Source organism: Mytilus galloprovincialis, chromosome 3 (assembly GCF_965363235.1).
Source record: "Mytilus galloprovincialis chromosome 3, xbMytGall1.hap1.1, whole genome shotgun sequence".
NCBI lineage: Eukaryota > Metazoa > Mollusca > Bivalvia > Mytilida > Mytilidae > Mytilus > Mytilus galloprovincialis.
Genome location: NC_134840.1, coordinates 28154779 through 28180848, shown reverse-complemented (window position 1 = coordinate 28180848; position 26070 = coordinate 28154779). Strand labels below are relative to the sequence as shown.

The 26070-nt window shown below is 31.4% G+C and overlaps 1 protein-coding gene and 1 long non-coding RNA gene across 4 annotated transcripts in view; one reads left to right on the top strand and one right to left on the bottom strand.

The window, feature by feature from the left end:
• Positions 1–25674, bottom strand: part of LOC143067608 (beta-1,3-galactosyltransferase brn-like) — a 29940-nt gene extending 4266 nt beyond the window's left edge. The window contains exons 1-2 of one of the 3 annotated variants that reach the window (XM_076240976.1): positions 25208–25674; positions 2658–2706 (exon numbers count right to left, since the gene is read on the bottom strand). The gene's annotated coding sequence lies outside the window, so the exon portion shown is untranslated. The remainder of the gene's footprint in view (positions 1–2657; positions 2707–25207) is intronic. The other 2 variants (XM_076240975.1, XM_076240977.1) reach the window with 2 other exon arrangements.
• Positions 3799–10892, top strand: LOC143067609 (uncharacterized). The gene is made up of 2 exons (XR_012975984.1): positions 3799–4044; positions 9635–10892. It is a non-coding gene; the product is annotated as an uncharacterized LOC143067609 (long non-coding RNA).
• Positions 25675–26070: the final 396 nt, after the last annotated feature.

The following is a 26070-nucleotide window of genomic DNA, read 5'->3' as shown; positions in this document are numbered from 1 at the left end:
AACAGCAATATGTGCAATAAAAAATCAATTATAGTGTTAAACAAGAATGTGCACTATCAATATCTGTGTTCAGTGGACCGTGAAATTGGGGTCAAAATTATAATTTGGAATTATAATTAGAAAGATCATATCATAGGGAACATGTGTACTAAGTTTCAAGTTGATGTAACTTTAACTTCATCAAAAACTACCTTGACCAAAACCTTTAACCTGGACTTCGCACTATCATTTTCTATGTTCAGTGGACCATGAAATTGGGGTCAAAACTATAATTTGGCATTAAAATTAGAAAGATCATATCATGGGGAACATGTGTACTAAGTTTCAAGTTGATTGGACTTCAACTTCTTCAAAAACTACCTTGACCAAAAACTTTAACCTGAAGCGAACGGACGGACGGACGCACAGACGGACGCACAGACGAATGGAGGCACAGACCAGAAAACATAATGCCCCTCTACTATCGTAGGTGGGGCATAAAAAGAGATTTACGAATAGTATATGTAATGAGGTTTTTCTGTAATTTTAAGCATATACAATACAAATGCTAAATATTATATATAACCCGGAAAAAATTATGTCTTAAGGAAGTCTTTGTTACGATGTTCAGTTTAAAGAATAGAGTTTTTATTAACGTATGTGTGTGCTTATTTGTTAATCCATTGAGGGTTTGTAGAGTATGATGAGTGCTTTAAATTGTTTAATTATACTCATGTTCGAAACTTAACATTAACATTACTTACATTAAAGTTGTAATGTTTAGAAATAGAGTTTAAAAAACCCAAGGAGACGGTATGATAAGGCAAGGAGACATTTTGCCAACAAAGGAGACGGTATGGTATTTTCACATTGTTTGCCTGTCCTTTAGATTTCACAATTTCGTTTATTTGGCCTTTCAAGTGTGTTTTATCCGAGTGTCACTGGTGATATTGTAGAAGGTGAAATGTGCGTCTGGCGTACACAAGTATATTTTGGTACGGTGATCTTTTTTTCACAAGACAAAGAGACAGTCAGATATCATTATTTATATTTTTTTTATTTAACATAACAAAGTTGGATTAGGAATACATACAAATTCCTCGCACTTTAGAGCAGAACTTTCAAAAAGTTAAAATAACATCATATACCTAGCATCTCAATTGTTGGTAAAATAATTGAAAGGGTATTGATATTGTCATTTGATTAAGGACTTTCCTTTTTTGAATTTCCTCGGAGTTTGATCTTCTTTTTTCCCTGAGAGTCTGGTATTTGTAATGACTTTGTACTGTCTATATATCCTCTGATATATATGCGACACTAATACCTACTCTAACTTTTCACTTTTCGCACTTATCAACTCTAATGGGGATCCACGTAAATCATCGTGATTGAAATTAAGATGTTTGTTATTAAGACTTGAACACCTTTGATTGAATATGTGACCGACTCATTTTTTTAACACTTGTTTTCTCCATCTCAGTCATTTTATGGAGACTGGAATTTTATATTCGAAATTTACACATTACGACCTTTCATTTGATATGCGAAAATCTTGCCTTCTAAGAAGTTTTTTTTTTTTTTGGCACTATATGACTCCAACCTTCTTTTGAGAATTGAATAAGTTTAAAATTTTCTTTTTGATGCTCTCTTAATTTTATAAATAGAAATTACAAAGTTAATGTTAAACCTGAAGACTTCAATCTGCTTATTCTAAAGGACATAATACTAGAAACATGGCTAAGGTTAACACATTAATGATTACATAAAACGTCAAGGAGCAGAAACCGACGGTTGCTGTTGCTTAGTATAAGGTATTGTTGTTAAGTGTCATTCTGGTGGTTAAGATGTTGATATGCACTCGTTTTAATAACATGAATAAATCAAACGTAACTGTTTGATATTTACATACATATAATATACAACGATATAAATTTTGATTCATACGAAAAAGATGCATTTGTTATAAGTAAGGTTTATAACAGTATAAATCAGCAGTTTTAAAATCATTGGTTAGGCAACCAAACATGATAACAGCAAAAACAATGTAATTCTATATCTAGTCTGTTGAAATTATAAAAGTGGTTCTTCCTAGTGTCTGTTTTTCAATGATCGCATGTTTTTTCTCTTTATTAATTGAAAATTATGAGCACTTGCGTGACCTTTCCGCAGCCAAAGGTTAAAATTAAAGGTCGCATGTATACGGGTTCATATGAGGCTGAATTATGGACTTGCAATAATACATCAGGGAAATGAGGAAAAAAAAATGAACAAATGAATTTACAGTATCATGTTTCTGCACTAGATGCACATTTTGACAGTATATGTCTCTCCAGTGATGCTCAAATGGCCGAAATATTTAAAAATCAAAATACTTTACAAGAATGAAACCATAAAAAGAAAGCTAAATACTAATAACGAAATATTATTTATAATTTAGCTTAAAAGCATGTTTGGAATACATTGAATCTTTATAAATGTGAGTTTAAATCGTAGCTAAAATATTACTCAGAATCAAACAGATATTGACAATGCGTATATATTCTATTGACATTTATTTAAATCAAACAAAAAAGGGTTACTTTTAAGGAATGTAATATTTTAAAAAAGCAAACCACATTTTGCCAATCAGTCTCATAATATCGAGATTAAAATAAAGGTTCAAAACACATAAAACATACCTGAAAATCAGTTTACATTGTTTTCCGAGACCGATGACACATAGTTTACCTGTAATTATAAAAAATCATTTTTACGTATCCATGAACATCAAAGTCATACACGTGTCTATACATTGTAACAGTCCCTCATAATTTATTAAGAACGGCACATACATATATTTTACTTGTTTCTATATATGTTTACTGTAAATTTATATATATGTACAAATGTATCTTATTTTTAATGTATGTGATATAAGGTGAGACTTCAATAAACAACTGAATTGGAATCTGAATTTGCATGACTAATGTTTGTAATTAAAATTGTAATGAAAATGTATTAAAACATATGTAAAAACCAAATAGAACAATATTGAAATAAAATTTAGAAAATGCATAATTAGTACGCCAAAAACTAATCACCTTAGACTCAATTTATTATTGACTGCAAATATTTTAACTGTTAAAAGAGAGGCGAAACATAATAGAGGAACATCCAATTAACAAGTAGAAAACAAACTGACATCGCCATGGCCCCAAAAAAAGAAAAAGACTAATAGACAAACAATGGTACACAAAACACATAGAAAACTAAAAAGTGAGCAACACAAACCCTCCAAAAACTTGGGGTGGTCTCAAGTGCTCCGGAAGGGTAAGCAATTCCCACACGTGACACCCGTTTGTGTTTCCCATGTTAGTACAAACCCAGTAATAAGTCTATATAGTCTGATGGTCACATTATGGAAAATGGGACGGGATTGTAGTGATGACAATTATGGAAAAGGGGACGGGATTGTAGTGATGACATTATGAACATATCCACTATTATCTGTGAAACGGATATTTCATAATAGTCAACCCACTCTTGATGATGTTCGAAAAATTACGAAGGGATCATTCCAACTTCACTAATTGGAACTCTTGGATTAATAGATCCTTTTGAGCAGCAACCCTCTAACAAGAAAATCATGATATATAGGAAATACAAGCCCTGGAATATCGTACCAATTGGTATATATATACTCCGTATGCAGGCGCTGCTCAAAGTTAACTACATAGAAATGGAAAGTTCAAAATTTGAAAGCTGAAATGATATATTTTGTCGTACTTTGTCGATATATTTTTAACCAATCATCACTGTCAATTTTTAGATGTAAGTCAAGATAGGCAGAACAAAATTGTATCTAGTGTAACTTTTATATCAAATTCGATGGGACAGATGCGTATAGTATAGTAACCAAATTGTGAAGTATTGAGTGAGAGAACATCATCTATATAGCAAAAACTAAAGTAAAAGGAAACAGCTAACTTCTGTTCTTTCTTCTTAAGTAGTTCCTGTATGAAGTCAGCAGCCTAATATGAACATAGGAACAAGTCGGCAAGAATTGGGACACAGTTTGTTCCCATGGTAGGTATAACACATATTCTAGCATTATAAATTCATATGATCATGATAAGACAGGCAGAACAATTGTAAATTAAAACAACTTAATAAAACATATTCTACCAAATTATAATAACGTAAGTGCAATCAGAAACAGTCATATCACAAATCAAAATAAATTCATCAAATTATTACGATTGTGAAGTAAATATTCTTAGTTAAGAATTACGAACTTAACATAGTTAAACAATCCTATAACTAAAAATAAAAGTTTTTAAATGCAGTTAAAGCCTATACAATCGCAAATTTTGTGTTGAAAACTTCAATGCCTAATGTAAATTATAAGAGCATCACCCTGGTTTTCCTGCCGATCTATACAAAACTGTTAAATATTGTATTTCTTACAGGAAATGTTCCTGAACTTTGGTAATGTTAGACCTTATTTTATACTTTCCTCTACTTTGATAACTTTTTTCAGAACAAAAAATGTTTGGTTTGAACTCTTTATCTGATCGAAATTAGAGTGAGTTAAACATGTCTTTGAAAATGTTATTGCATGTTGGCAAACGACACTGTACTTCTGTCAGAAACACAATCAGATCTACAAACAAAAACTACTAGGCGCTTAAAAGAATAGTTTGAAAACTGTAGATCACTACCGATATTTGTTTATAATAGGATATTACTAAGTTGGATAATGTTGACAAATTAACGTATCTTTGTTGTTTTTTCAACAACAGGAAGTTTTAAAAAAAGCGAAAAAGACACAAAGTAAGAAAGTAACATGGGCTTTGTAAGACATTTTCAAGAAGGGGAGGTTACTACGGGGCGCCGAATGGGACTCTTGTGGTTTTGTAAAAAATTCAATTCTGTCACAACAAAATCATTTTTGTCTTACAAAACTATGTGATACAGACTTGTTTTATGAGAACTTCAATTTTGTGATGACAAAATTCATTTTTTTCATGACAAAATTCATTTTTGTGATGACAAAAGTCAATTTTGTCAGAAAGGTATGCAAATATAAACTTATTTGCATACAAAATTGACTTTTGTTACCTGATATGGAAATTAAAACACAAAAGTCAATTGTGTGAGACAAAATTGACTTTTGTGAGACAAAATTCAATTTTGTGAGACAAAAGTCAATTTTGTATGCAAATTTGTTTAGTTTGGATTCTGTGAACTAATTTTCATTCAAAATCGACTTTTGTGAGACAAAATTGACTTTTGTGAGACAAAATTGACAAAATTGAATTTTGTCTCACAAAATTGAGTTTTGTCTCACAAAAGTCAATTTTGTGTCACAAAAGTCAATTTTGTGTCACAAAAGTCAATTTTGTGTCACAAGAGTCAATTTTGTGTCACAAAAGTCAATTTTGTGTCACAAAAGTCAATTTTGTCTCACAAAAGTCAATTTTGTATCATAAAAGTTAATTTTGTCTCACAAAAGTCAATTTTGTGATGACAAAATTCAATTTTGTGACGACAAAATTCAATTTTGTGATGACAAAATTGACATTTGTGATGACAAAATTGACATTTGTGAGACAAAATTGACTTTTGTGAGACAAAATTGACTTTTGTGAGACAAAATTGACTTTTGTGAGACAAAACTCAATTTTGTGAGACAAAATTGACTTTTGTGAGACAAAATTGACTTTTGTGAGACAAAACTCAATTTTGTGAGACAAAATTCAATTTTGTCAATTTTGTCTCACAAAAGTCAATTTTGTCTCACAAATGTCAATTTGTGTCACAAAAGTCAATTTTGTATGCAAATTAGTTCACAGAATCCAAACTAAACAAATTTGCATACAAAATTAACTTTTGTCGCCCAATTTTCAAATTAGGTAACGAAAGTAAAGTCTGTGTTACAAAAATGAATTATGTCATGACAAAAGTAACTTTTGTCCACTGAAAGATAATTTTGTATGACAAAATTTTAAATTTGTAGTATGCTACAAATTTTTGTTAAACTGAACTCATTTTTGTTGAACAAAACTCACTTTTGTCCGTACAAAATTGAATTTCGAGTACAAAATCACAAGAGTCCCATTCGGCGCCCCGTAGTTACACAATACCAACTATAACTAAAACTATAAGTAGTTGAGAAAACATTAAATTGAGAAATGCGGAATGTGTCAAAGAGACAACAACTCAACAAAAAAGCAGAAAACAGCCGAAGTCCACTAATGGGTCTTCAATATAGCGAGACAATCCTGTAGCCGTAGACGTGCTTCATCTGGCCCCTAAACAAAAAGTCGTTATTGCTGTATGAGAGTGAAGTAATAGGTAACACAACTATTACAAAACGTGTTCGTCATTAATTTTGTAAACTACAAAGTACTACTTAAAATTAAAATCTAGTTGTAAAATACTGTAAAATTAAAATTAACTGACCAGTTTAGACAGACATGGTATGACAGATACTCTGTAAAACTGCCACAAAGCTGTAAATTATATAAAAAAAAAAAAAAAAAAAAACAGTCTAAAGTTTTAAACCTACCTCAATATTCAAGATGACAAAAGTATTGTTTCCTTTTCATGCACTATTTGATTACGGATTAAGGAAGAAAAAATTTTCCTGTGCCTTTGTCTACTTTGGAAAGGCCTATGATCTTCTACGAAGAAATTCTTTATTATTTAAATTTTTAGAGTATAATATAACCCACAGTGTAGATACTATTCTGTACGCTATCCGGAAGTCGCGAATTTCGAAGCGATGATTTCGAAATTGGCTAACAGGACGGTCTTGCCTACGGTAACTTTTCTCATCATTTGTTTACTCCTATATCTACAAAGTGCTTTGAACATCTTCAAGGTATATATAGCATCATAAATATGAGTAACTGTAACAAAAACATGCATTAGAATATAAAATATACGTGTGCATCACATGAACTTGGTAGAAAAAAGTGAAATCGATGGACAATTTTGCTCACGTAGTACAAAGCAAATAATCTTTTATTGCAAATATTTGCATCAGTTTACAGTTAAATATATACTGTTTCAATATTCTTTTCGTATTTAAGTAGACTATTCGTATTTCCCATAAAAAATATGTTTTCCTTGAGGATCCCAAAATAAATTACTGTACGATCAGTCTAGAACTGACTGTATTCTAGAAACGATTTCAGATTTTTTGACTGTATGACCAGTCGTGATTTTGAAGAAAAAACAACAGCAATTTGAAGGCCGTATATACATGTACGTGTATATGTGATATTATGAACTATCCAGGGAACTTTAACGTGTAATTACTTTCATCAGACAATACAAATATATTTCTGATGAATTTTTTAGACGGCAAAATAATTGTATATTTTTGTTCCATTAGTCTTATTTAAAATCAAATGCCTAAAAAGTAATACATAATTCGCTTGTGGACTTTGTAATAGTGTATCGTTACAGTTATCTGTTTAGCTATTACATTTTTAAAGATCATTTACACCGTCCGCCGTTGACCAATTGATGATAACCTAAATCAAGCTTGTCTCTTTTAAAATAATACAAAATGGATAAAGACAGCTTTGCGTAGGGGGATAATTCATGTGATATAATTTTGGTAAGTTTACAGAAATAGAAGGTCCATAATGCATTAATCGAGTAAAAATGGAGCAATTTAAGAAAACTTTAATGATTGGTTTAGGAGGTGTTGGAAATACCTGATGGGTGCCCCCATATAGAATGAAATTCAAGACAGTGTGGCTGTGGCCATTGATTGACACATTAAATTCATCCATTGACTGGGACAATTTAGGTGAACGTTTGTATGTAACGACACTGCTCACTATGTACTTTTTAAAGACACTTAAACTATGGGGTCACCAAAGGTTCTCAACACCTTAATAAAGTAATTCGAAAAATTAATCAGAAATAACACGATGTTTTGATTTATATCAATTATATAAATCAAAACATAAAGGTTATTCCTGATTAATTTTTCGAATTATTTTATAATCAAAGGCGTTAAGAAACCTTTGGTGACCCCACAGTTTAAATGTCTATCGTAGGTACGTCGTGAACAGTCCACTCGTTACAGACAAACGTTCACGTAAATTGTCCCAGTCAATGGATGAATTTAATGTGTCAATCAATGGCCACAGCCACAATGTTTTGAATTTCATTCTAATGCAATGTTCAAGTCCGTATCTTATATAAAGTAACCCCATAAAAGATTTTTACTAAAATTCGAAATAGGCGGTGCACAATACAGTCATTATCATTTATGGTAAGGAATCCGAATAAGATTAATTAATAGTTATATCAGTGACGGATTAAAAAAAGGGGATCCGGCAGTTTGAAACCCTTTTTTAACTATCAATGCATTTGTATGGGAACATATATTTGGAATCTCCTTTTCTCGTGGATTGGACCCCCTCTCCATTTAAAAATGGCCGGAACCCCCAATATATATTAAGTGGTTTATGAGAAGATGCGCTTACAAAACCGGCGAAACATATACCGGTCCAACGGACGAACGGAAAGACGGACTTCTTTATCACTATAACTGTACAATTGAGTGTCAAAGAGACAGCTCTACATCTTAAACAAAGTGAAGGAACTGTGATCAATTATAGGCTACAGAACAGCCTCAAATGTGTGTAAATACATGCATTTTTATATAACAATTAAACTGTGTGTTTGTACAATTTTAAGTATAACGGAGGACATTTCTGAAACTTATATACAACAAACCTTCCTCTTATTTTAGCAACATTTAAACATCCTTATACTTAATGTAGTAAGTCGAGTACACCCTATCAAGCTAAAACATGTTTCATAAGTTTTCAGGATGTGAATGTATTGAAATATATTTGTGTTATTTAGAAAAATGCCACCTTCTAATGTATCGTAAATAACTTTGAAATCACCACTAGAATACAGTGACATAAAGACTGATCATACAGTTTTAAAATATACAAGCGAGACTGATCGTACAGTGAGAAATAGTGTAATTTTCTTATTTCTGGCTTCAAAGATCTGGTTGAAACTTTTACCACCACTTGAAATATACTTCATTTAGTTAATTAAGTCTGGTTTTTACGTTAATTTGTACACTAAGAGGGTAAAAAGATTGTTTTTAGGTTCGCCGACTGACTTTTCTTAGTGATGCACTTGAAAATCTCTTGATTAAGGCAAATATACGAATAATGAATGTGCGGAATTTAATTCTAAACCATTTGAGAATATCGATGTCGGCTGAATTAATCATTAAGCAATGTACAGATGATCAACTTACCGTTTAATTCAGTATACACATCAAATTTAAAATGTGATCAAAAAAGTTCTCGCTTCGAAAATCGCGACTTCCGGATAGCGTACAGAATAGTATCTACACTGTGTAACCGTTTTATACAAAATATGTACAAAAATGTAAAATCACGCATTATATTTAATGCAGACTAAGGAAAATTATAAATAGGAGGGTCACTCCTCCTGGTTATTTTTGTAATTTAATGCTTACGCTTTTATTGTATTTAATATCTAATGTAATTGTTTATACCAATGAGGTCATATAACCTAGTGTTTATAGATATACATTCTCTGTAACTATGTAATGTGTAGTTAATGAGAAATAAAATTCATTCATTCATTCATTCTTTTGTAGATTTAGAACTTTGAACATAAAAATTCATACTAAAATTGGAAGATGGCAAATATTCAGAGGGAAAACCGTATTTGTTCTTTATTTTATTCCGGTGACATTAGCGACAAGTTACATTATACTATGGAGTGTTCGTCAATAAAAGGAAAATAAGAAAAGGCTTTTAAAGTATCATTTTGACCAAATCATGATTTAAAACTTAAAATTCGTATGAATAGCAACAACCTGTTTGAACTAAACAAGTTATGGAAACTTATACAAATAATTAATGAATGCCTTTAATCTCCTGGGTAACCACTTTAAGTCTCTAATTTACATTAGTTTTTATACTTTATGCTATATATGCTAATTTATTTGTATATGTCTCTACACAATTGTACTTTGGTTTACGAGAATAAAGATATATTTAGTTTGTAAATGCGCAACGAGTTTAACAGTTGTAATAATTCAAACATTGACGACATCTTCAAATAACAAGGCTTATTAAATTGTCTGTGATACTCACATTAAAATAGAATCGACATTCATTTTGTACTAGAATAAAAAGTATTTCACCCTCTTCCAATAATATAAGTATTCATTTTGCATGATAAAATCCGAATCTTGTCGTAATATATATATATATAATTTTTTTAAGTACATTGCCGACCCTCTATTTAATAACATGTTTGCATTCCACATAAAATATAAGAATTCTGCCTTGCTCAGGCTAATGTTTTTTTTTATTTTGTGTTTGATCAGATTTTGAAAAATATATATATATAAACGATACCACTGAAATACGTTAAGGAAGAAATGATCAGAGCCAGTCCTTAGACATCTGAAATGTCAAAAAACTTAAAATTATTAAGCTTTTCATTTGTTTGTACGAAGTTGAAGAGCATTGAGGACCAACATTCCTAAAAGTTTTGCCAAATAAAATATCAGTTTTCAGCAGTTTTGTGCTGAAAGCGAGACGTTAAAACTCCTAATTCAAAGTTCTAAGATAATATTTAAATAGTATAAGCTAGCTAAACCTCTCACTTGTTTGGCAGTCACAGTCGCGTCAAATTTAAAGTAAACCACTATATACATTCTATAAATCTTTCATAATTTTTCACTTTTATTCTGTTTATATAATTTTAAGCCTATGAGGAAACTTATGTCACCTACGCTATACAAAAATAGTATATAAAGGTTAATGTTTATACATGTATTCATAGTTATTGTATCGTTTATAGTGTAATTTGTAAATCTGAATAAATGTGTCAAGTGTGTCAAACTTTGTTATTTTACATTTTTACATTTGTATTGTATAACACTTCGTTTTCTTTTTATCAATTATTTTTCCGTTTCATATTTTTCACTGCTGTCCTAATTTATACAGGAGGAAGGAAGAATCAATACGTCCGTAAATGTATCACACCTGATGAAATAAACATCATCATATTGAAATATGTGACCATATGTTTCTAATTCACTCAATTCTATTGCGATAATACGTTCATATTATATATAGACGTTTGAATGATTATAATTTTTATAATAAAATATATTGGTTTGATCCTAATGACTGTTTGAGACTAGTCGTATCTTGTTTTCAGTGACAACTGTATTTTAAATGAGTAACCGGAGCGCATGATATGTAGCATACACAATATATCCCTTGACAACCAAATTGCTACTGATAGCAGTATCTCCTCATGGACTTGAACTGGGTGTTACAAAGCAGTGCTCTAATCAACGAAGCTAAATAAGATTGTCTGTAGATCAACCAAGTATCATTTAAGGGATGCAAATCCGTCACCCCCACCCAACCTTGATACCGTTATAACTCTCACAACACTGACAAAATATTCTCTCGAAGCACCATGGTTTTTTTTGTTACTCGCCAAAATTAAACAGGTGTATGAGCATTATTCTTATCAGAAAACAACAATATCTCTTCCGATACTCGAAACCTAGACCACTGTTTTACAAAGCATTGATCTAACCGGTTGTGCTAACGGCTGAATAAGCTTTATCTATACAGAGTATTAATCCTGTTACAAATATACCATAAAGATATTCTCAATTATAGGTATTGAGGTACTTTTTCTTTTATAAAAACACACAATGAGTTAATACCTTTCTTGGTAATTTCATGTCCTCTTCTATGGACAAAAACTACTAGGAAAATACATGTAATACAAATAATAAGAGGAAGAACATTAAGGCTCCCAAGAAAACGCAAAGCTTCTATTTTTTTTAAATATACAACAAATTTGATATATTTGTTTACCGGTTTTTTAGATCACATTTTGGATTTTTTTTATTCAGAAACCGATAACATTGGTGTTCCTTTATGTGTCCCGGTTCAATTTAGGAAAAAAGTAAATGTAAAAGTAGCCATTTCTTGACAACGATTAGTGATTTTGATGTCATGTTTACTGAAACTAACAAACAAATTAGCAGATAAGAAACTTTTGGTAAAAGAGAAATTATATGTATTTAAACCATTTTGAGCTAAAAATTTACTTGTCCATGAGTTCACATTGAAAATTGAGGATTAATGCTCTCCATATTATATATTCTTATTTAGAATTTCCAGAAAACCAGGGATTATTTTTTAGTAATAGTTGCCTTCCGAACGCTCATTTTCATTACAAGACTTATTACTAATAGTTTTTTTTATTACATTTTTTTTTCTTTTCTTAAAAATTTAATCAAGACTCATCCACTTCATATGAACTTTGATTGATTGTTGTTTCATTGGAAATCATACCACATTTTCTTATTTTAAGGCGAAGTGTACGTAATTAAACTACACAATGGATTTTTTAAAAATTTTACATGTAGATTCTGCTTGTAAAAATAAATCGGAAAATAAAATAAAAAAAGGGGGTAACCGTTTTCGTTTTTGAGATACGAGCTGTTGAAGTTAACAGCATCACACACCAAAATTACAAAGGATATATAGGGAAAATCGTGAAATTCGGCAGGAATTGTTACATTTTCAAGATTTTCTATTATATTAGACAATCGATTTTTTTTTAAATTTATGAGACGATTCTAAAATGTCTGAGGAATCGATTGGTGCAAAGAAAGTCCTTAGCAACCGTGCTACTTTTCAAGCTATAACCTGTTCAAGTTGAATCTTGAGTGTAAAAAAACAAAAAACAACGACAACGTAATTGACGTCGCCGCAACAGTTACGACGCTTCATATAGTTCTATACTTGTATGAAATATATACCGTTTTGTTGGAGTTTGTGTTGCTCGGTCTTTAGTTCTTTATGTTACGTCTTGTGTACTATTGTATTGTATTTGTCTTTTATATTCGGGTGCGTGCGGAGATCGCCAAGCTAGAAAACTGTCTGACACAGGATAACAAATCAATATTTAAGCAAATTTAAGTTGTGTGGCAATTCTTAGTACATTTGGGTAAATAAATCTTATCTTTGTGCATCTCTAAAATTCAACACATCGCTGAGCCACGACATTATATATTTTATGCATTGCATGCGCTTCTTTTTATCACAATCCAGACCGTCTAGTAACCGTTGTATAACTTTACACGTCTGAAGACGAATATTTGCGTGAAACATTTTTGTATGAATTTTATTTCTGGAAATCAATCTGAAATCTACAACAGTCCTTTCCCGAAAGTAGGGCTGGACCTTTACTTTTATGTGCATTCGGGATTTACACAAATTGTAACCCGAATAATTCAGTCGTATTATTCAGCTAATGTACGAATACTCCATTTCTTGTGTGGGAGAAAATCGGACATGGAAAGGGCTTGAATTATTCGAGCTACTCAAATTGAAACTCGGGAATATATTTCTAGCTGTTCGGAATTCGCGGAAACAAATGATTGTTTTTCGGCATTACGGTATTGAATCAATATGAGAGATACCAATTTTTTCTTTTAACAAATTCGAATACTAGTCAGTTTATAGGACTTTAGTTTGAAATAGGGGCGGTAATCCATTCATTTTATCCATTTTTTTTTTTTTTTTTTTGGGGGGGGGGGGTCAACATTGATAGTCAAAAAGCCTTGAAATATTCGATAAAAAACGTTGAATGTAAATTATATGAACTCCAAAGTCTCATATTATAAGACTAGTAAACCACAGGCTTCTCAATTCTTGTATGATCATGAACTAGGTGAAAACCTATAGCTGACCGAGTGCGAGATCCTCATGGATAATCATCGAGGTCGTTAAACACACCTTGCCGTAAACTTGGGTTAAATTTAAAAAAAAATCGAAATGTAATAGTCTGAACATATTTCACCTCTCATTCCACTAAATATCAAATTGCAGTTACAAGTATTACAAAACTTCCCTGACCTCTTTTCTTTAACCATAATAGAGGGAAAGGGGGCGGAGGGATCCAGATCCCGTAATCCCGGGCTTAAAAACACGACATCCCGAGGTTCTGAATTAAACAAAAATTAAATCCCGACTACCCGAAATTCGGAAATAGAATTCCCGGATCCCAAAAGGGTCAATCCCGAAATCCCGAGCTTAAAAACACCCGATCCCGGAGTTCCGATAAAGGTCCTACCCCCCCCCCCTTTCCCCCCGTAGTTCTATATTCTATTCATTCATAATCTTCAATTGAGACTTGATACTTCAAAATTACATTCTCTAATTTTGAATGATGCACACAGCTAGACACAATAAAAGAAAACAGATTTCGCTATATATCTCTTCGAAATTGGAATTTGTGAAAGAAGAAATGACATGTTATATTTTATCTTACATGTGTACTTTCAATTTCAATATGGTTCTTAATTTAGATTTAGTTTTCCCATAAATTGCGGACGGAATAGAAAACACCTGTTTACTTTCTGCACATGTAGAAAAAGTTGAAAACTGGGAGTGGAATGACATAATTTTTACTTACTTTTAAGATAAATGTTAGAGTGAGACAACTTTTAAGTTACTGAATAATTTTTGGGGCCTAATTTGTTTATTTTTTGTTTGTTTTCCGTATTTGTTCTTCCGACCAGCTGTAAGTGTTGCACTAGTAGTCAAATTATTCTCTTGGTATCGTCTGATTTCTTATATGAATATAAATCATGTCCTTAAATTTTCAATTGCACAAAATACGAACATTTCAACGTCTTTTAAATTAAACAATTAAATACACACGTTTTTCATTAATTATTTGTAACCTATTATAAAACTTTACGTTGTGTTTTCCGTTCAAGACTACGGCTTTTTAAAACGAGATTGTTGGGTCAATTCAGGTTCATTATAATTAATTTGATATCAATAGAAGAAAATTGTTACATGTTTATTTGTTTATTTGTTTATAATTTTGTTGTGAGGCGTTTTTTTCTTTCTGTTGATATCATAAACACGAAATGCCTTCTCCTACGCGTCTAAAACAAAACAAAAAACCAGTGTTTTTAAATAAGTCAAGCTGCACACAGAACAACGTACATAATGATTTGTAATTGGAGTTATTTAGATAATTTCTATGAAGTTTAAGACAGCTTAAGAGTGCTTGTTGGATTTATTATAGACCGCAGAAAGTAGTTTCTCTTTTGTGTGTCCTTTCTTGGAGTAAGGGAGATAACTTGCGTAACTAATGACGAACGTTTTTAATCCCGTATTCCGCTAGAGGCGTGCAATTACGTACACTTCGCCTTAACACAACCTTAAACCGGTAATGATGTGGTCAGGAAGTATAATTAATCGTAAAAACAATCTTAGTAACACAACTACTTATAATGTTGTTACATATATACATTTACATGTTTTTGTTGTTTTTTATAGTGATAAAGATAATAACACAATGTTGACTGCTGTACCCCTATTTTTGACATTTTTACCTATTGTGTCTGTTTGTTTTGTTCGCGCATCGGTGACAATATAATGGAATTTGATGCGACTGTCATACAAGTGAGAGGTTTAGCTAGCTATAAAACCAGGTTCAATCCACCATTTTCTATATTTGAAAAATGCCTGTACCAAGTCAGGAATATGACAGTTCTTGTCCATTCGTTTTTGATGCGTTTTGTTATTTGATTTTGCCATGTGATTATGGACTTTCCGAATTGATTTTCCTCTGAGTTCAGTATTTTTGTGATTTTACTTTTTGTGTATTTAAAAAAAAAAAAACTATATACATTATAAAATTGAACCAATTGCATTATAAGATATGATCACATTTAAATAAAATGTAACATGTCTGATATTTTTTTTTAACAACAAAGCAGCAGCATGATTTTTAGTTAGATGATATCAAGCAAAAGAAATTTAGGTGCTTCAAAATACTGGTAACTTATTTTAATGTTGACACCAACAAAGGAGCAAATTGATTTAGACTTGACCTCAATACCTAAATATGTTCGACTTCGACCACTGTAATTACCTCGAATATTTCTTTTTAAACTTAACATTACCTTTCAGTCTACTTATTGAAAATGATTGTCCTCCCTTATTTTGACAATAAGCAACGTAATATCCCAACATAGGAAAGCAAAATGTTCGCTATTGTCACATGCCATTATGTTCGGCAACTGCAAACACTTTAATAGAATGAATATCCCCAAGCAATAAATATTAATAACATGTTAAAAATATGAAGAAAAATATTCCTTGACCTAATCATCATTTTTTTTTTTAATTTTTGAGCAAAAACATATCGATCCCCCAAGATATATTATACTCAGTGAATGTTTCTCATTTTTCATTTTTTTTTTTTTTATAGAATTGCAGTGATTTGTAAATATTGTAGTTATAACCTCCCAATTTTCATTTGATTATATTATTGTACCCTGTGCTATAGATCTAAGGTTCATTTGAAATTTTAGAAAATGTTATCGTGCACGAACAAGAAAATTGCATTTTCATGATTTTCGTTTCCAGTATATGCAAATCATCTTTCATAAAGTTGTCACTTGTTTAGAATTTATAATAATAGCGTATTTTAGGGATCGATTTGTATCTCGTCATTTTTTTCTGTCTTTATTCGACATATGGTTCTTTTGATATATTCATATTTTCGTTGCAAAGAACGTTATAATAAATCCGTCAGAAAAGTTGAACGAATTGTTGCTTACATTTGATATTCCTTTAATGTCTTCGTTCGAGAACATCTCAAGTAAGTCAATTGTTGTTATGTAATTTAATTTAAACTACTAGATCATATTCCCACAAGAAGGGTTTGTGGTACCAAGTTAAGAAAGAACACAATAATCATTTATACATTTGCATAAAGCATGTACTGCTGTAATGTATCATATTGAAGAATATAAAACATGTGGCAACGTGTTACAATAAAGCACTTTTTATTTAATCAGGTGTGAGATTTACGGTTTTAATGAAATTTTCATCCACTCGTTCAGAATGAACTAAACGGAGAAATATAGTAAAAAGAATTATAAATCTTATAAAAAATAAAAGTGTCTTATATACATAAAATTGAGAATGGAAATGGGGAATGTGCCAAAGAGACAACAACCCGACCATAGAAAAAAACAACAGCAGAAGGTCACCAACAGGTCTTCAATGTAGCAAGAAATTCCCGCATCCGGAGGCGTCCTTCAGCTGGCCCCTAAACAAATATATACTAGTTCAGTGATAATAAACGCCATACTAATTTCCAAATTGTACACAAGAAACTAAAATTAAAATAATACAAGACTAACAAAGGCCAGAGGCTCCTGACTTGGGACAGGTGCAAAAATGCGGCGGGGTTAAACATGTTTGTGAGATCTCAACCCTCCCCCTATACCTCTAGCCAATGTAGAAAAGTAAACGCATAACAATACGCACATTAGAATTCAGTCCAAGAGAAGTCCGAGTCTGATGTCAGAAGATGTAACCAAAGAAAATAAACAAAATGACAATAATACATAAATAACAACAGACTACTAGCAGTTAACTGACATGCCAGCTCCAGATTTCAATTAAACTGACTGAAAGATTATGATTTCATCATATGAACATCAGGCACAATCCTTCCCGTTAGGGGTTTAGTATCATACCATCATAACATATATGAGAAGAACATAACCCGTGTCATGCCAACAACTGGTTTTTGAATAAATGTGTTTAGTTCCGATGCAAAGACCCTATAAGTGAATCAATATTAGCGCCAAAATATGCAATCTTTAATGACCTGACAACAGTATCGTAACTATATCCCTTCTTAATAAGTCTATTCAAAGGTTTTGTTAGTTTTTGAGGTGAATACTGACACCTTTGTGCTTTATAAAGAATATTTCCATAAAAAAGTGGATGTGAAATACCTGAACGTATAAGAAGTCTGCATGTTGAGCTATATTTACGAATGATGTCCTTATACCGATGATAAAATTTAGTAAATGTTTTGACTAGTTTGTGATATCGAAAACCCTGGTGTAATAATTTTTCTGTAATACATAAATTTCTCTCGTTAAAATCTAAAACATTGTTACATACACGAGCGAATCTTACAAGTTGAGATATATAAACACCGTAAGATGGTGACAAGGGAACGTCACCATCTAAAAATGGATAATCAACGATAGGAAATGAAAAATCATCTCTTTTATCATAAATTTTAGTATTCAGCTTTCTGTTAGTGATATAGATATCAAGATCGAGGAAAGGACAGTGGTCATTGTCAGTTTAACTTTATTTAAAGTAAGTTCAGCAGGATAAATTTCTTTAATATACATACTGAAGTCGTCATTATTGAGAGCCAAAATATCATCCAAATATCTAAAAGTATTATTAAATTTGTTTATCAGATGTTGTTTCGATGGGTCTTTGCTTATTTTTGTCATAAATTGTAACTCATAGCAACACAAAAACAGGTCCGCAATAAGTGGTGCACAGTTAGTCCCCATTGGAATTCCGATAATCTGACGATATACGGAATTCCCAAAGCGAACAAAAATGTTATCTAGTAAAAATTCAAGGGCATATATAGTATCAAAGCATGTCCAATTGACATAGTTTTTTTGTTTATTGCTACTAAAAAATGACCTAAAAGAGTTTGAACATATATATTCACATTCTGACTTTTTAAATGCCAATTTAATTAGGTGTGTGAATTTCTTCTTAATGAGAATGTGAGGCAATGTGGTATATAGGGTAGACAAATCAAAACTTTGAACAGATTCAAAATCACCAATATAAGCATGCAATTTATCAAGTACTTCCAACGAGTTCTTGACACTCCAAAAGTAATTAATTCCACTATTTTCGAAGGCCTTATTTGAACAATTTATTATCAGATTTTTAATTGTACCAAGTGTGCTGGTAAGAAGAATAGACAATTTAGTAGTGGAACAATGGCTTGAAGACGAAATAAATCTATATTTGTAAGGTGTTTTGTGTAGCTTCGGAAGCCAGTACATAGTTGGGACTTTCATTGTATTTGGCTCTGCTTGTAAAGCGGTAGCTAAAAGTTTATGTTTGTTACAGATGTCGTTTTCTGAAAATGGAGTCAGTTGTAATGTTGGTGAATTGGTGATTTCTTTTTTCAGAACCTCAATGTAAAATTTACGTCAAACAATAATAATGTTATTAGCAACTTTATCGGCCGGGACAAAAACAAATTTCATGGCTAGTTCTTTTAGTTTATGTTTGATACGAGAAATAGGTTTTTTGTGGTTATTGTTAATAATAAAATGTTCTTTAAAATGTTGAATACGTATATCAACTATCTTCATTACTGAATTAAAAAAAGAGTCCAAAGATTTTTTGTTAGCTTTTTCCCGTTTTATCCATTTCATACAGTAAGTATGGAGTGAGTCGTGGATGATATTACGACACTCATTCCAATTAAAAATTGACGGGGGACGAAATTTAGGTCCTTTACTGAGGAATGATTTTAACTCTCGGTCTTGAACGATGTTAAGATCTCCTGTTATAACATGGGAAATGGGTCCATAAAGATATTCGGAGGTACTACAATTACATGAAGTAGGTGTATTTTCACTGATATTAACATCTTTACACAGTTGACTATAATTAAACACAAATTTCCGGGTAGATTTCTGGTAAATATAACAAATAAGAGGTAGCTCAGTATTGTCAAAATATCCAGGAATTTGTTCTTTAACAGAACGGTCGTTAAATGTAGTCTTAATCTTAGTCTTATTGTTTTAGATTGATTTTTTATTAGTTGTTATTGGCTTTGAACTAGTTTTCAGAAACTCCGAATACTCTCAGATCTGTAATTTGTGTCTTTTGGGTTTTTGTTAATTTTTGTGTATTACGCGTTAAGCCATTTTGAAGTGATTTTTATAGTCTGTTCTTATTTTATAATGTTACATCACTTTCAAAGGTTAGGAGAGGGTTTGACGCTAGCAAACACGTTTTTCCCGACTACCTTCTGTATGTGTTCTGTCGTAAGTTATTAGTCTGTAATTCAGTGTTTGTCGTTTGTTGCTGTATATCATATTTGTTTTTCGTTTATTGTTTGACATATCTTGGCCTTATTTCAACATAATGTATAATACATGTATGATAACAAGTGTCATCCTCCAGCTTATCACATCAATGACGCAGGTAGAATTAAGAGTGACTTTGTGTACGAATGTCTAGATCATTGCCTATGTCTTAATTCGACAATCGCTTCAGAAAAATCACACTGTTATCCTACTACAGTACAATTAACTTTAGGTAAATTCTTTACTCACTTTATTGCAACTAGTGTACATACATTTCCTAAATAACTAAACTTTGTGGAATGTATTAAATGATAAAAACTGTTGAAACTCTTATGTTGGGGCAAAAGAAGGCACAAAATATACAACATGTATGATGGTTTGTATTTTGGTTTTCATTTCTGTATTTTCTCCGACATCATCAGCATCATCGGTTCTTTCTGTCTTATTTTTTTTTTGGAAAAAGGGGGGGTTGTGGGATTGTTTCCTACTATTTATATTTCAGCATCTCAATATTTTCTATTTTTATTTTTTGGTCCAATATTTTTTCTTTTCTTGTTTATTTTTTGCCAATTTGTATATTATCTTTTCTACAAACACCAGTCCAGATTTTTATATTTGTAATTTGTGTTAAATTGGCTGCTTGAAATTTTTCAGGGCTAATGAAATATACGTGTAGTTTATATATAAATGTGTTCGTAAACTAAAACGTCTCCATCGAATTTTCAACATGCCAAAAAAAAAAAAAAGAGCCTTGTCAATGTATAACAACGAATCCACTATAAAAATTGACAGAATATTTTTTTCTTGTTACACTTAAAATATTGCAAATAGTCCATCTAAGAACAATGTTCCATCAAATTGAAGAGCTTGTAATCTCGTTACTAGTCAACTATTTCAAACTAGCATGTATAACATATTTACAAGTGTCTTTACAGTTAGCAATACTCTTAATCACACTGGGCCTAGGTAAGTTGGGAAACACTAATGGAGACGATGAACTAACTAATATTAACGACACAATCCATACAGGATAAAACAGTGAACACAACACCACAATTCATACTGGATTAAACATAACACAACACCACAATTCATACTGGATTAAACCTAACACAACACCACAATACATACTGGATTAAACATAACACAACACCACAATTCATACTGGATTAAACCTAACACAACACCACAATACATACTGGATTAAACCTAACATAACACCACAATACATACTAGATTAAACCTAACATAACACCACAATTCATACTGGATTAAACATAACACAACACCACAATTCATACTGGATTAAACATATTAACACAACACCACAATTCATACTGGATTAAACCTAACACAACACCACAATACATACTGGATTAAACCTAACATAACACCACAATACATACTAGATTAAACCTAACATAACACCACAATTCATACTGGATTAAACATAACACAACACCACAATTCATACTGGATTAAACATATTAACACAACACCACAATTCATACTGGATTAAACCTAACACAACACCACAATACATACTGGATTAAACCTAACATAACACCACAATTCATACTGGATTAAACATAACGCAACACCATGATTCATACTGGATTAAACATGACACAACACCACAATTGATACTGAATTAAACATAACACAACACCAAAATTCATACTGGATTAAACGGATTAAACATATTAACACAACACCACAATTCATACTAGATTAAACCTAACATAACACCACAATTCATACTGGATTAAACATAACACAACACCACAACTCATACTTGATTAAACATAACGCAACACCATGATTCATACTGGATTAAACATAACACAACACCACAATTCATACTGAATTAAACATAACACAACACCACAATTCATATTGGATTAAACGGATTAAACATATTAACACAACACCACAATTCATACTGGATTAAACATAACACAACACCACAATTCATACTGGAGTAAACATAACACAACACCACAATTCATATTGGATTAAACATAACACCAAAATTCCTTCTGGTTTAAACATGACACAACACCAAAATTCCTTCTGGATTAAACATAACACAACATCACAATTCATACTGGATTAAACATAACACAACACCACAATTCATACTGGATTAAACCTAACACAACACCACAATTCATACTGGATTTAACCTAACATAACACCACAATTCATACTGGATTAAACCTAACACAACACCACAATTCATACTGGATTAAACCTAACACAACACCACAATTTCTTCTGGATTAAACATTGAACAAAACACCACAAGCAATATAGGATAACACATAAAACACAACAGCACCACCATCCATTCTCATATCATTCAGTTTAGACGGTCTAATGTCGGTTTATTAATGGGGAATTAAGCAATTTCCTCGTGTTGCTCACCGGACTATTTTACATTAAATCTATTGAAATCTGTCGCATTAATTATAAAGATACGAATATGTATGGTAAATACAAAATCGATACAATAAAGGCCAAACCGATAAGAAATTATGTATATATTAGTGCAGTGTATACTTACATTTGATAAACATGTGTTCGTGCTTTTTTATGTTTATGTCCATTGAAAATGAAATAACTTTTTAAGATTAAACAAACTTTTTGATAAGTTTATATGGGTTTTGGCTTTTTTTTTTATTATGGGGTCAACCAAGGATGATCAATAATAATAATAATAATAATAATAATAATAATAATAATAATAATAATAATAGAACCAATCTCACCACAAACCGGATAGTAAACTCAAGTTGGTTCCGGAATAGATTTCGTCTTGTGTCGGTTACACTTTGAAGGAAAGCTATGTTTGAGGAAATACGACAATGCATATTCATACGAGATGATTTGTCAAAAAATGGGGTTGCTTATGTTTTTCGACAAAGAGGGAATTATTAAAATATTTTTGTGCAGACCATGAACAAGTTTCTAGAAATAAGACAGATAAAACATAAATTGTCATCCAATTTTTACGGAAGGTATTTATTGTTAGGCAAATAATAAATGATTATTTGTTTGTCCAGTCCTTTTACGGTTATGTCATGTTTTGTTGTTTACATTTTTAAGTTTCAACATTACCGATCAATAACGGTTTGTAAACGTTTTTTTTAGTAGTTTTATTTTGGTTATTAACCTTTTGATAATTTATAAACGTCTTTAACCACGTTATTGTGTTAACCGTTTACATTATAACGTTAAAAGCCGTTTCCTGTTAGTCTGAAGACCCCAGATTAGAGTAAAGCATGTCAGATAAAACAAAAAACGAACTCAGCTGTCACTTATTATGTATTTACCCCCATATGACACACACAAACACAATGTATAGAAAGAATGACAGATTGCCAGACATGAGTAATAGTATGTGCCTTGACCATTGATTGGGAGATGTACAAGAAATAACGTAAAAATGTGATGAAATGCAGGTAAAATGTCTTTAACATTCTACTTGTATGTTTACTTAATTATTATTGTTTTCTGTTTAGTATTAGAGTTATATTAAGATCTATTTTGTTACATCTTGTGATCAATTTTATTTGGCAATCGCCAATGGCAGTCAGCAGGGTTAAAGAACATTTACTTGTTCGACCCGTTAGTCAAATGCGTTTTGTTTAAATAAACTTTTTCACTTTTTTGGTCTTTTGAAAAATGTTGTTTGTGCGGTTTTTAGACCCTTCTACAACGAAATTTGTTTTACATGCACACGTATAAAAATTGCGGTTTTTATCCAATGCAATCATTAGGTTGAACGTAGTTTTCAATTTAGAATCGTTTATATATATATATAGTTTAGTCACTAATGAGAAAAATAATTATTAAAAAGTCAACTGAAACAGTAAGATAATGGTATCGGTATCAAAAGCAGAAGTGATTTCCATTACCTATGTTTTCCCCTATTATAAATAGAGGAATTAGTCTACAGTTAAGAAAACACTGGTATGCCAATATTGCGTGGCACCTTTTGGTCATAATTTGGACAACTGTAGTTCCATTAGATGATCGTAACAGCCAACAATGATTTGCTGTTTCCAAACTGAGAGAGAGAGAGAGAGGGGGCTATATTTATCTTCGTCTAGATTTGGCATTTTGTTAAATCCAGAAGGTAACCAGGTGCATTTATAAAGAATAATTGTGTTATGAATTTTTCCTCCTTTCGAAGGTTCGTCCAAACTGAGTACCAGCAATCATCTGCTCGTAAGACATTTTGCCACTCTCACCTTAAACAGTTTGTTATTTTTATTGACAAACTAAAACGGGATTTATTTTATTTAAAGTGTCTGTAAATTGATGACTTACATTACACTATCGTCATAAAGTTACCAGGGAAAGTGTTTATGGTCTTCCTTTTATGACGCCATGACATATTGGTTCACTTCTTTTCAAGATAATTAACATGCATAGTGCAAGATAGAATCAAAAATTAGTCTGACATGGATATGAAAACAAACCATTCGCACTCCGGGCTCATTGTTTCCTTTTTAAGAATCAACGCTTATTCATTGTATCTATAATTCTTAATTCATGTGAATTTAACTGTACACTAACTGAATATTAAACGATGTCAGGAGGGTTGAGAAATTTTCCTCTTTCTTTAGTATTTAAATTATTAAACCTAACCAATTTATACACGAGGTTATCATTACATGAAGACAGTGCTGCTAGTTTCTTTTGAGGGAAAATCCTTTAGAGTTTAATGAATTATAAACATATGAAACTGGACTTTACCGTTTGGTTGTTTTAACATATCTTAATTGCTAGCTGTTGTATGATTGTTTGACAGTGTGGTGTGTCTAGAGGAAGCAATATTATAAAAAAAAATGACAAGTTACAGGTTTGGAATATAACGTACGTCTTGGGTTAGTAAAACAAAATGAGCGACAGCTTTTCTTGAGATTTTTTATGTGTCTATTGCAAAGTAACTGTTAGTATTCCCTCAAGATATTGTTTCCTTCCGGTCAAATAACATTTAAAACTATTCATCCTTGTTGTATTAATGAATGTTATCAACTTCTCATGGGATCATATTTCGGTCTAGCCCAACTTTCTTCCTGATTATACAAAAACGACATTTTTACATCCTTCTTTTTTACTTCAAATATTGAATTGGCTAAACATAATTATGTATTTTACGTAAAACCTTGTCTCATAATTTTAAAATAAATTAAATTATGTTACCTTGTGATCCATATATCTCGTTATTTCCGTATGACTCAAGGGTAATAATAGTCTAACCTTATTTCACATATTTCATTTTGATTGTTATGATATATCCATGACGAGAACAACATATTTTATAACACCTCTCACATCATTTCTTCCTTTCTGATAACACAGTCGTCACTGATTAATCGATACCTGTAAGCGATCAATGTTTTATATTCACAAATTCAATTCCAGTGGAACAGTTCGAATTGTAGGCTTCAGTATACTGTTGAGAAGACATAATTCATTCTAAAACCATAACTGAAAAATAACGACCATTAAACGACCTTTAACCTTGAAAAATCCACGAAACGGAAGAAATTAAATGTTTGTTGAAGTACTTTTATATCCTAGTAATATAAGTTTATGGAGGAAGACCATTGGACTTTAGTTTGTATCACACATACTACTTATTGTTCAATAAATTGTGCAAACTCGACTTTATCTTTGAATAGAATAAGTAATACAATTGTATGCCTTCTTTAAGTTTATTTTAGCCATCTAGTAAAACAAACAAAACTTTTCCATTTACAACGGTATACTGAAAATCAACTGATAATGTTTAAATACGGGTCAAGATAAAACTTATAGCATTCCACAGTTGAACCCTATGATATCAAATGTAATCAATTATAATGAAATTTTCTATGGCACGAACCATCTTAATCATTGTTTTTAAAACGTATTGTAAAGTGTCATACAATTCAGAGATTGGAGACAAAATATGAAAGTTGATGACAATCTGATACTGAGATCTGATAATCTTATGCTTATATAACAGATAAAACCCCAAAACTACAAGCACTAGTAATTCTTACATTTATTACGTTATGATT